Here is a 13,700-nt window from a genome sequence, read left to right as displayed (position 1 = left end):
CAACTAATGAGCACTCGGGCCACAACTAGAGAGCCCATGTGCCACAACTACAGAGCTCACACACAACTACAGAGCCCACATGCCACAACTAGAGAAGCCTGCACGCCACAGCAGAGGATCCTGTATGCCACAACTAAGACCCGGCACAGCCAAAAATGAAATAAATATTAAAAAGACATTTGCAGGCTTCCCTGGTGGCGCAGTGGTTGAGAATCTGCCTGCCAATGCAGGGGACACGGGTTCGAGCCCTGGTCTGGGAAGATCCCACATGCCGTGGAGCAACTAGGCCCGTGAGCCACAATTACTGAGCCTGCGCGTCTGGAGCCTGTGCTCCGCAACGAGAGAGGCTGCGATAGTGAGAGGTCCGCGCACCGCGATGAAGAGTGGCCCCCGCTTGCCGCAACTAGAGGAAGCCCTCGCACAGAAACGAAGACCCAACACAGCCATAAAATAAAAATAAATAAAATAAATAAGCAAATATGGTTAAGAAAAATATACTTTTTAAAAAAATTTGCATTTTATAAATAAATAAATAAATAAATGCTGATTCTGTGACTGATGCCCACGTGACTTACAGCTGTTGGAGGAACCCAGGATTAGCCACAGAGAGCTCAGGAATTCTGATGGGTTTCCAGAGACTGTGGAGAACAAGGCAGCCGCTTCCAGGTCCCCCAGTCTAACCCCAGCCCATGGCCACCTTGCCTGAGCTGGGACACCCTGCCTTTCATGAATCCCCACTGTCCCCCACTGGACCTCCTTCTCTGTTCCTGTCCATCCCTCCAGTTGTCCTCCTGGGTCTAGGAGGGTCAAAGCTGGGTCTAGGGCCCTGCCTTCATGGAATATTGAAAGAAGGTAAGATTAAAAGTAGTTGAGGGTCTGGACTTCAGCTCTGTAGATTCAGAAACCTGAACTTTTAAAAGATAATTTATACCTCACACCTATCAGGATGGCTGCTATTTAAAAAAAGCCAGGTGTTGGTAAGGATGTGGAGAAATTTAGAACCCTGTGCACTGCTGGTATAAATGCAAAATGGTGCAGCTATTATGGAAAACACTATAGTGGTTCCTCAAAAAATTAAAAACAGAACTACTGTACGATCCAGAAATACTTCTGGGTGTATATCCAAAAGAATTGAAAGCAGGGTCTGAAAGACATTGCACACCCTTGTTCAACAGCCGTGTTTGGCTATTATTCACAATAGCCAAAGGTCCCAGATATCCATCAATGACTGAATGGATAAACACAGGAAAGGAAATTTTAACGCATGCTACGACATGGATGAACATTTAAGATATTATGCTAAGTGAAATAAGTGAGTCACAAAAAGACACATACTGTATGATTTCACTATATGAGGCACTTAGAGTAGTCAAATGTATAGAGACAGGAAGTAGAATGGTGGTTGCTAGGGGCTGGGAGGAGGGGCAATGCGGAGTTGTTGTTTAATGGGTATAGAGTTTCAGTTTTGCAAGATGAAAAAGTTCTGGAGATTGCACAGCAATGTGAATATACTTAATACTACTGAGCTGTATGCTTAAAAATGTTTAATATGGTAAATTTTATATTATGCTTATGTTGCCACAATATTCTAAAAGATAATTTCATTTTTGAATAAATACATCCAAGAAACCAAAAAATATAAAAGAATATACAGTAAAAAGTCTCTCTTGCACTCCTGTCTCCCATTCTCCTGGTTCCTATTCCTCTACCTGCACAGGTAACTGCTTTTAAAAATGTGTTAACTGGGGCTTCCCTGGTGGCACAGTGCTTAAGAATCCACCTGCCAATGCAGGCGACACGGGTTCGAGCCCTGGTCCGGGAGGATCCCACATGCCGCGGAGTAGCTAAGCCCGTGGGCCACGGCTGCTGAGCCTGCGCTCTAGAGCCCACGAGTCACTACTGAAGCCTGTGCACCTAGAGCCCATGCTCCGCAACAGCAGAGGCCACCGCAATGAGAAGCCCGTGCACCGCAAGGAAGAGTGGCCCCCGCTCGCCTCAACTAGAGAAGGCCCGCACGCAGCAACGAAGACCCAACGCAGCCAAAAATGAAAGAAAAAAAAAAAACATAGGCGGAAATCCTCCTGATCTTAGGGTAGGCAATGGTTTCCTAGATATAACACCACAGGCGTAAGCAACAAAAGAAAAAAGAGATACACTGGACTTCAGGAAAATAAAAAAAAACTTTTGTGTTGCAAAGTACACTATCAAGAAAGTGAAAAGATAATAATGCATAATGGGAGAAAGTATTTGTTAATCATACATCTGATAAGGGGTTAATATCCAGAATACACAAAGAACTCCTATAGCTCAACAACAAAAACAAAAACAAAACACCCAATTAAAAAATGGGCGAAGGATTTGAATAAACATTCTCCAAAGAAGATATAACAAATACTGAATAATGAAAAGATGCTCAACATCATTAGCCAACAAGGTAATGCAAATCAAAACCACAACGAGATACATCTTCACAACCCCTAGGATGGCAATAATCAAAAAGTCAGATAATAACAAGTGTTGGTGAGGATGTGGAGAAAGTGGAAGCCTTGCACACTACTGGTGGGAGTGTAAAATGGGGCAGCTGCTTTGGAAAATTGTCTGGCAGTTCCTCAAAGGGTTAAACATAGAGTTACCATGTAATCCAACAAATCCACTCTTAGGTATACAGCCAAGAGAGATGAGAGCGTACGTCCATACAAAAACTCACACATGACAAAAAAACTTGCACATGAGTGTTCACAGTAGCATTATTCACACTAGACAAAAAAGTGAAACAACCTAAATGTCTAACAACTGATGAATGGAGAAACAAAATGTGGTCTCTCCATGCAATGCAGTATTATTCAACAATAAAAGGAAAGTACTTATCTGTGCTACAACATGGATGAACTTTGAAAATATGTTCAGTGAAAGAAGACAGATCCAAAATATCACGTATTTTATAATTCCAACATTAGCAAATCTTTAGAGACAGAAAGGAGATTAGTAGTTTCCAGGGACTAGGGGAAGAGGGAAATGGGGAGTGACTGCTGATGGGCGTAGGGTCTCTTTCTGAGGTCATGAAAATGTTCTAGAATTAGACAGCTGTGATGGTCGCACAACTTTGTGAAGATACCAAAAAAAAAAAACCCCAAAACCCAGAATTGTACATTTTAAAAGAGTATATATTATGGTATGTGAATTGTATCACAATTTTAAAATCCATATAAAAATATATTAACCTTCAGGGACAAATACAGCTCTCACTGGACCAGCACCAGCTTATTTGCAGACCTACAATGGAAGCTGAATCAGAAGGTAGCTTGGCAAACATGGAAGGCCAGTTGACTACCTTCACAATGTATCTAGCACCCTAACCCTCCTCACCACCTCCGTGCTCCTACGACAGAAAGATCCGCTCCCAACTCCCTGACCCTGCTTTCCAGTCTCACTCGCTTTCTTTGAAATCCCCAGGTCATCCAGCCACACTCTCACTTCCAGGCCCAGGTCTCTTCTCTTCGTCTGAGGACATGAGTGTGACCCTTTGATTCATGTTGCTGCATCTCCAGAGCTCCCCATGAGGGGCGGGGGGGTGGGGGGTAGAGGTGGGCCTGGCCTGGTGCCTGGCAGAGCAGGAGCTCAGCAAATGTTTCTGGAGCGAACCGGAATTAGGAAGAGCCTCGCTGAGGAGATGCCATCTAGGCTGAGACCACAATGGCCCATGGGATCTGTCAGCTAGATGGGGGAGGGGAGAGCGCCCTGGGCAGGCGCAACAGCCTGTGCAAAGGCCCTGGAGAGAGAGGCCTGGTGCCTTTGAACACTCAAGGGAGACTGAAGGGCTTGAGGACTCGTGATCATAACAGATGGGGCTAGAGACAGATGGAGGTTTGAGGAACTTTTGCATTAGACACCTTTCATCGCAAGCAGCTGCTCAAAACTATTTAAATACACAAAGGGATTCACTGGCTCTCAGCACTGCAAAGTGCTGGGTACCCTGACTCTCAGCTCTTCAGGGCTGGCTTGATCCAGCAGCTCAAAGATGTCATCCAGTACTTGCTTTTTTGTCTTTCTTTCCCCATTTCCCCATGTCAGTTTCATGCTCAGACCAGCTTTCGTCCTGGTGGCAAAACCTCTTGCTGCAGTTCAAGCAATGACCCTCATGTCTACACATCTTAGTGTCCAGAGGGAGCTAGAAAACGTCTTTTCCAGCAGCCCCAGCCAAAAAGAAGTCCCCTCCACTGTCCTTGGGTTATGGGCCCACTCTGCGGCCAGGTAATGAGGTTATGCTGCCTCTCCCAGCCCCAGGCCCAGGTGGGTCAGCACTTGGGCTAGTGGGTACCCAAAGAATCATCAGCGGAGTGCCTAGACAAGAGAAGGGTCATGGGAGGCAACCACAATAGCCAGAAAACTCAAATTGTTACTTTCCTTTCCTCATCTACATGGGAGTATCATCTCTACTTTGTGAGGTTGTAAAGAACAGAGAGGTTCAAGCGCGACAGTTATGGCCAGTGTGACCTCAGACAGAATGCCCCTTCAGGGGCTGTTTTCTCTTCAGTGAAAGGAAGGGTTGGGTCACCTGCAGATCACCAAGCCGCTTTTCCCGCTCCACCCAAGGTCCTTCTCTCCGAAGCGAGGTGCAGCGGCCTGACATGGCCAGCAGGTGGCAGCCCTGAGGCATGTCCTGGTTCTGGCGAAGCCTGGGAGTCCTAGTTGCAGAGAAAGAGGCTGGGCCTCCCCAGCGAGATCCTGTGGTCTACTGTGCTTTCTTGGGAACCCAACTCTCAGGTGGCAGCAGGGCCAGCTTCATAGGCATGCCATCCACACTTAGAAGGGCCCTGGGATTGGTTTAATGCTCTACTGTTGCCATCTTGAAACCTTAATAACTTGAACAGGAGCTCTGCATTTTCACTTTGCAGTCGGCCCTAAATTATGGTGCTGGTGGCAGGACTCACATTGCCTCGGGGATCCCCATCACTGCTATTTCCCAGAAATGTGCTGGGCCCTTCCCTTCACTGTGCTTTCGCTCAGCCTTCCTGGGGCTCCTTATCATGCTTGTCTCCTCAGCTCACTGTCTGCTGGGAAGCCTGGAAAGGATGGGGCCCTACATAGTGAGGGGGGGGAAGATGAGGACCCTAAATGGGGGGAAAAAATCTGCTCTGGTCAAGGTCATCGGTGGCCTGGTTGTCACATCCAAGGGAAACCTTCCCTCACCAACAAATTGTTGGTGAGTAAACCTTCTAGGTCCCACCTTACTTGACCCCTTTGGTATTTGACACTCAATTCCTCTGTTCCAGAGCGTCTCAGGACTCAGCTCAGGGGCCCTCATTCTCCTCTGGACTCGCTCCTCACTGCCCCACAGCCATCAGTGTCCCCTAGGCTGCCTTCCATTTTTTTAAAGTCCCTTATTGAAGTGTAATTTACATACAGTAAAACTCACTACTTTTAGGTATACAGTTCAATGAGTTTTAGTAAACGTATGCAGTCATGATATAATCCAGAGTATTTCCACCCCTCCCAAAATTTCCCGCACTCCCTCTGTAGTCAGTTCCCTCCCTCTCTCCCTCCCCCAACACCCGCACCCTACTAACCACTGATCCACTTCCTGTCTCTCTGGTTTTGCCCTTTCCAGAGTGTCACATAAGTGGAATCATATAGCAGGTGGGCTTCGGAGTCTGGCGGCTTTCACTTAACATCATGCCACACCCTTTTTTTTCATTTCTGGTCACGAGGCATGCGGGATCTTAGTTCCCCGAGACCAGGGATCGAACCCGCATCCCCTGCGCATTGTCTTAACCACTGGACCACGAGGGAAGTCCGCACACCCATTTTTGAATCTCATTTTTTGGCATTCCCTGCACAGCCATCATTTAAAGCACCATTCAGGAATTCCCTGGATGTCCAGTGGTTAGGACTCTGCGCTTTCACTGCTGAGGGCCGGGTTCAATCCCTGGTGGGGAAACTGGGATCCCACAAGCCACATGGCGTGGCGAAAGAGAGGGAGGGAGGGAGGGAGGGAAGGAGGAAGGAAGGCAGGAAGGCAGGCAGGCAGGAAGGAAGGAAGGAAGGAAGGGAGGGAGGGAGGGAGGGAGGGCACCACCCTCTGCTGATGGCACACACCCCCTACTCCGGCCCTCTACTAAGCTCTGCCTGAAACTCAACCACTCACTCAGGTTCCCTCAGACCAGCTCCTCTGCCTTCATTCTCTCCCTCGGTCACCAAGCTAGAAATCTGGGAGGCATCTTTGCCTCTTTGTCTGCTGTCCCCCAGCTCCAGATGTTGCCCTCCCCAATCAGTCCCCTTCCCTCCAGCTCCTCTGTCCCTGCCTTGGTCCAGGCCGACGCCACGGCAGGCTCTCCTGGCCAGTCTCCCTGTCTCCTCACCCTGGCCTCATCCCCACCCATCCTGTACCAGTTCACTAGTGCAGCAAGCAATGGCCTTGGCCAAGATCTGACCTCTGCCTGCCTCTCCAGCCTGACCTCTCTCCACATCCCCTTCTAAGATGGGGGACACTGTTGAAACAAACCATTGGTGAGTAAGCACGGCCATAACAGCCCAAAATGTTTGCTAATGATTTCCAAGGAACTGTGAAGGGAAAAGAGCAAAGTGCAAAAGCTTTTCTAGCAGGCTACCTACCACGTAAACGAGAGGAACTAGAAAATACACACCGTGCAAAAGGAAAAAGAGTAATAAATACAGATAAACCAGAAACTAGTGAGACTGCTTACTTGCCGGGAGAGGCAGGGTGTGAAGGACAGGAGCGGGTAGAAGGCGTAGGGGACGTGACACTCCTCTGAGTATCTCTGTGTAGTTCCGACTTTTAGAATCATTACTGTGTTTCATAAATTTTTTAAAAATTTTAATCAACAAGGAACTGGGAAAGGGGGAGTGGAGACAACCCAAAGTGGAATATAAACATAAACAAATGAACCCAACTGTACTACAAATGAAGAGCATCACAACACTGAGGATGCCGGGGGACGCTCAGCTAAGTGACTTCAGAAAAGGGTATCTGACCATCTACTCTAAGACTAAAGGGAGGGCTTCCCTGGTGGCGCAGTGGTTGAGAATCTGCCTGCCAATGCAGGGGACACGGGTTCGAGCCCTGGTCTTGGAAGATCCCACATGCCGTGGAGCAACTAGGCCCGTGAGCCACAATTACTGAGCCTGCGCGTCTGGAGCCTGTGCTCCCCAACAAGAGAGGCCGCGATAGTGAGCGGCCCACGCACCGCGATGAAGAGTGGTCCCCACTTGCCGCAATTAGAGAAAGCCCTCGCACAGAAACGAAGACCCAACACAGCCATAAATAAATAAGTAAATAAATAAAAATTTAAAAAAAAAAGACTAAAGGGAAAAAACTGCACAGTATTGTACTCTAAGTAGTAGGTTTGTTTTTCAGAGCTGTGAGTTAGAAATTCAGAAACTGCTTATGTGTATTCTAGCACTAAGCAAATAAATATATGGTGACTAATGAGAGCCAGCTTTCTCACTGTCAGAAAAATGAATTAGAAATAAGGAAGGGGGGCTTCCCTGGTGGCGCAGTGGCTAAGAATCCGCCTGCTGGGGTGGGATAGGGAGGATGGGAGGGAGACACAAGAGGGAGGAGATATGTGGATATATGTATATGTATAGCTGATTCACTTTGTTATAAAGCAGAAACTAACACACCATTGTAAAGCAATTATACTCCAATAAAGATGTTAAAAAAAAAAAAAAAAAGAATCCGCCTGCCAATGCAGGGGACACAGGTTCGAGCCCTGGTCCAGGAAGATCCCACATGCCATGGAGCAACTAAGCCCGTGTGCCACAACTACTGAGCCCATGTGCCACAACTACTGAAGCCTGCATGCCTAGAGCCCGTGCTCCACAAGAGAAGCCACCGCAATGAGAAGCCCGTGCACCGCAACAAAGAGTAGTCCCCGCTCACCGCCAACTAGAGAAAGCACACGTGCAGCAACAAAGACCCAACGCAGCCAAAATAAATAAATTAAAAAAAAAAAAAAAAGAAAGAAGGAAGGGGGTAGGCCAAAATAAACACTGTGGTGTTGAACTGGAACTAGGGGCATCAGTGTGAACTCATGGTTTTCAAAATACGTATCAATAGATATAGAAATAGCTTTGGATGTGCATGTGTGTGCACATACGCTTCCTAACTGTCCACTGAGAGGGCCTGAAAGTTGTAACGCCCAACACCAGTGAACTCACCCAGCTCCTGGATCTTGGTATCCAAACCCATTCTCCAATAAAGGGCACCAAGACTCCTTGGAGAAATGGCTATTTCCAGGGCTGCAGCAAGGAAAGTATGAGGGGAGCCTCCAACATTTTATGGTGCCAAAAGGGAAGGAAGAGCTCAAACAGTGATGGGGACATATTGGGACATGTCAATAGATACAGGAGGCAATCTGAATGTCCCCATGCCAAATCAGGGACAATCTGACAGACAAAATAAGCAATGACAGTAATGGATGATAGTTCATAGAATAAGAACCTATAGAATAAAATAAGAATCTGTGAGTCCGTATCAATATAAATACTTGAATGAATGAAGAAATAAAGGAGGAGGAATTCACTGGTAGTCCAGTGGTTAGGACTCCGTGCTTTCACCGCGAGGGCCCAGTTTCAATCCCTGGTTGGGGAACTAAGATTCCCACAAGCCACACAGTGCAGCCAAATAAATAAATAAGTAAGTAAGTAGGGGCTTCCCTGGTGGCGCAGTGCTTGAGAATCTGCCTGCCAATGCAGGGGACACGGGTTCGAGCCCTGGTCTGGGAAGATCCCACATGCCACGGAGCAACTAGGCCCGTGAGCCACAACTACTGAGCCTGCACGTCTGGAGCCTGTGCTCCACAACAAGAGAGGCCACGATAGTGAGAGGCCCGCGCACCGCGATGAAGAGTGGCCCCCGCTTGCCGCAACTAGAGAAAGCCCTTGCACAGAAACGAAGACCCAACACAGCCAAAAATAAATAAATAAATAAAATAAAATAAAAATAAAGGAATTCCTTTAAAAAAAAATAAGTAAATGAATGAAGAAAGGAAGGGAGGGAGGGAGGGAGGGAGGGAGAGAGAAAGGTGAAGGGAAAAGCCTTCCTCATAGTAGAATTCTAACCCATAAATGTAAAATAAGGAAAATTGAAAACCACCACTTGGCAAATACCCCAGTAATAACTGTGTCAGACAAAAATTACCAGTAGATGCTAAAATGAGTGGGGATAAGTAGGATAAGAAATAGGAATATTTAGAGAGATGCAAAGTCTCTCTACATAAGATACTTATAAACAAGTAATTTTATTTTTTTTAATTTTTAAAAAATATTTACTTTTGGCTCCATCGGGTCCTAGTTGCAGTGTGCAGGCTCTTCGTTGCAGGGGGCAGGCTTCTCTCTAGTTGTGGCCCACGGGGTCCAGGGCACATGGGCTTTGTAGTTTGCAGCACGCGGGCTCTCTCGTTGAGGTGCGCAAGCTCAGTAGTCACGGCACGTGGGCTTAGTTGCTCCACGGCACACGGGATGTTAGTTCCCTGACCAGGGATCGAACCCACATCCCCTGCATTGGAAGGCAGATTCTTAACCACTGGACCACCAGGGAAGTCCCAAAATGAGTAATTTTACAATGAAGAAACCTGACAGAAATCATCTTAACCAAATGACCAAAGTGAACATCGCCCGGAAAGGGGCAGATGGACAACATGTGCCTCCTGATATGATGCACTGAGAAGGATATGACATTTGGGGCGTAAGAACATCACCTAAGTGAAAACAAAACAAGGAGTGACAGGGCAGAGGTGGTCATTCCAAGATGGGTCAGGAGAGGCTTCTCTGAAGTGGCAACATTTAAGCTCTGACCTGAGTGGTCAGAAGATCTGGAGAGGAGTGCTCCCGGTAGCAGGAACAGCTATGTAAAAGGACTCACGCACGGCACAGAAAGAGGGCAAGTATCCGGCGTGCAGTGAGGAGCAAAGTGGAGAAGAGATCAGGAAGACAGGGAAACGCCTATTACATGGGGCTCTGTGGTCACATGATAGGTGAGAAGTTTGGGGGTTTTTTTCCCTAAATTTTTTTACTGTGGTAAAATACACATAACAAAATCTACCATCTTAATTTTTTTATAGTGTACAGTTCAATGGCATGAAATACATTCATAATGTTGTGCAATTATCACCAGCATCCATCTCCAGAACTCTTTTCATCTCATATCCATGAAACAACAACTCCCCAGTCCCCCTCCCCACAGGCCTGGCAACCACTGTTCAACTTTCTGTTTCTCTGATTTTCGACTACTCTAAGCACCTCAAGTAAGTAGAATCATACTGTATTTGCTTTTTTGAGACTGGTTTTTACACTTAGCATAATGTTCTCAAGGTTCATCAATGTTGTAGCACGTGTCAGAATTTTCTTCCTGTTTAAGGAGGACTAATACTCCATTGTATATTTATATCACATTTTGCTTACCCATTAATCCACTGAGAGACACTTGGGTTTTAGTTATTGTGAACATGGGTGTACAAGTATCTCTTAGAGACCATGCTTTCAGTTATTTTGGATATATACCCAGAAGTGGAATTACTGGATCACATGATTATTTTTTACTCTTTGATTAATCACCATACTGTTTTCCACAGTGGCTGTACTATTTTACATTTCCACCAACAGTGCACAAAGGTTCCAGTTACGGGCTTCCCTGGTGGCGCAGTGGTTGAGAATCTGCCTGCCAATGCAGGGGACACGGGTTCGAGCCCTGGTCTGGGAAGATCCCACATGCCGCAGAGCAACTAGGCCCGTGAGCCACAACTACTGAGCCTGCGCGTCTGGAGCTTGTGCTCCGCAATAAGAGAGGCCGCGACAGTGAGAGGCCCGGGCACCGCGATGAAGGGTGCCCCCGCTCGCCGCAGCTACAGAAAGCCCTCGCACAGAAACAAAGACCCAACACAGCCAAAATAAATAAATAAATAAATAGCGTTCCCTTAAAAAAAAAAAAAAGGTTCCAGTTTCTCCACGTCCTCACCAACACTTGTTATTTTGTTTGTTGTTGTTGTTGTTATAGTAGCCATCCTAATGAGTGTGGGGTGGTATCTCGTTGTAGTTTCGATTTGCATTTCCCTAATGATGAGTGATGTTGAGCATCTTTTCATATGTTTATTGGCCATTTGGTACATCTTCTTTGGAGAAATGTCTATTCATGTCCTTTGCCCATTTTTGTTTTGTTGTTGTTGCTGTTAAGAAGAGTTTGGGTTTTATTATAAATGATTTAAGGAATCACTGGAGAATGTTAAGCAGGGGGTTAATGTGACCTAATTTGGGTTTACTTTTTGATCACTCTGTTGGGTGGAGAATGTTTTGAAGGCAGAAAGATTAGAGATGGAGAGGCAGGGAGACCAGTTAGGGGGCTTTTGCAGAGAAGTTCAAGCAAGAGATGACGATGGTCCCAACAAGAGTGGTACTGTTCACTACCGATGAGATTGTAGAGAAGTGAAAGATTCAAAAGCTTAGTTAAGTAGTACAGTCAACAGGATTTAGCAACTAGATAGAAATGGGAAATGAGTAAGTAGAAGGAAGTACAAGACAACTCCCAAGATTCTGACTTGAGCCAGAAACTGGATGGATGGTGGTACCATTCACTAAAATAAAGCAAGCCAGGGGAGAATTGGTTTAGAAGCTGGGGAGAGAAATGATGAATTCAATTATCAACACCATACAGTGGCAGGGCCTGGAGGATCTCCTAATGGAGAGGTCCAGCACTTACAGGCTGGCATTTAGAAGGAAGTGCTTGGCTGGAGATTCTATTCTGGAAGCCTCTGCACACAACGGAAGCTGTGGGAGTAGACAGAATCACCCAGGGGACACACAGAATAGAGGTTCTTAACCTGGATATCAAGGTAGGCTTCTGGGATCTGGGGACCTCCTGAAAGTGTAACAAAAATACACATGTAGGTGCACATGTGCATAATTCTTGGAAGAGGGTTGACATCCTTTAACTGATGCTCCAAGAGATCCCTGACTGCCCTCCCTTTTCTCCTTCCCCCAAAAGGTTAAAAGCCACTGATACGTTGTGAGAGGGAAAAGTCATCTGAGGAACATCAACATTTAAGGGACAGAGGAAGGGGACAGCCTGAGAAGAAGCATTCAGAGAGGAGGAGAAAAATGAAAAAGAATGAGATTTCAAAGGGGGAGGAAGGGGTGGTCAGTGGTGTCAAACGTTGCAGGCAGTAAGATATGAACCAAAAAGCATCTAGGAGCCTTTGCCGCAGAGGTCCTTGGTGTCCTTGGGAAGAGTCTCAGCACCATCACAGGTGCACGGAGGAATCAGAGAAGAACTGCAGGCAGCAAATTGGGAGACACTTTCAAGATACATTTAGCTGTAAAAGGAAGGAGAGCAGGACTTCGAAGGCAGATGTGGGATGAGGGAAAGGCTTTGTCTTGGATTCTGCGGAAACAAAGGCAGCATCAGCAGAAGACTAGTGGCAGCAGACTGGTGAGCTGCTCGCCCAACCCATTCCTTCTTCCTGGATGCGTAGCTGTGGTCCAGCTTTCCCTACCTCCCTTGGGACTAGAGGTACGGTCATTTGACCAAGATCTAGCCAAAGGTAGTGGTGAACACACACCTAGGCCCGCCATAAAAAGTCCCCACACTGGACCCTCCTTGTTCTTTCCTATCCACTTGCTGAATGAAGAGATTTCCAACGGCCCAGAACCAGGACAGAGGCACAAAGTGGAGGTAGCCTAGGTCCTTAAATGATCACATGGAAGGCCATGTGACCAAGAATACTCACTCCCTACTGTGTCACGAGTGAGAAATAAACGATTACTCTGTTGAGTTACTAAGAATTTGGAGTCCATCTGTTACGGGAGTGGAGCTAGAGTTAACCTAATACACTGGCAAATAAATCCTTGTACATCCATACAACACTAAAACTGTAAAAACAAACAATGCATCTCTTTGTTATTGATATGATCTCCAAGATACTTTAAATGAAAAAACAAAAGCAAGGTACTAATAGGTTACACTTGTATAACCTATTATACACCTGTATAACCTATTAGTTTTTTGTGTAAAAAAAAAAAATAGGTGGGAAAAATAACGTAAACATGATTCCTTGACCATGCACAACAGTGGAAGGACACAAGAAACCAATAATGCTGGTTACTTCCATACAAAGGAGCTAGGTGGCTAAGGGATGGGGGAGGAGGCCTTTCAATTTACACCTGTTAAATTTTGAACCAGTAAATGTGTGTCCTAATTTTAACATTTTAATTAGAAAATTAAAAAGAGTGTGCCAGAGACATGGGCATGTTTAAATATTGGTGGAAACAGGGAGATCAGCTTGGTGCTTTGTGACCACCTAGAGGGGTGGGATAGGGAGGGTGGGAGGGAGGGAGAAGCAAGAGGGAAGAGATATGGGGATATATGTATATGTACAGCTGATTCACTTTGTTATAAAGCAGAAACTAACACACCATTGTAAAGCAATTATACTCCGATAAAGATGTTAAAAAAAAAAAAAAGATAACACAAGAAACTAGTAAGATGGAGGACAGGTGAAGGGTGAACATGAGTGTGGGCTGGAAAGGAAGCAATAATTTTCACCGTATACTTTTTTGTATTATTTTCAACTATGTGAATATTCAAAAATTATTCAATGTTTAAAAAATTCAGAAAACTAAAAAAAAAATATATATATATATATTGGTGAAAGGAGCCAGTACAAACAAAAATCCCAGAAGTACAG

The sequence above is a fragment of the Eschrichtius robustus genome, chromosome 5 (genome assembly GCF_028021215.1).
Source record: "Eschrichtius robustus isolate mEscRob2 chromosome 5, mEscRob2.pri, whole genome shotgun sequence".
Lineage (NCBI taxonomy): Eukaryota > Metazoa > Chordata > Mammalia > Artiodactyla > Eschrichtiidae > Eschrichtius > Eschrichtius robustus.
Note: the sequence above shows the minus strand (reverse complement) of the source record.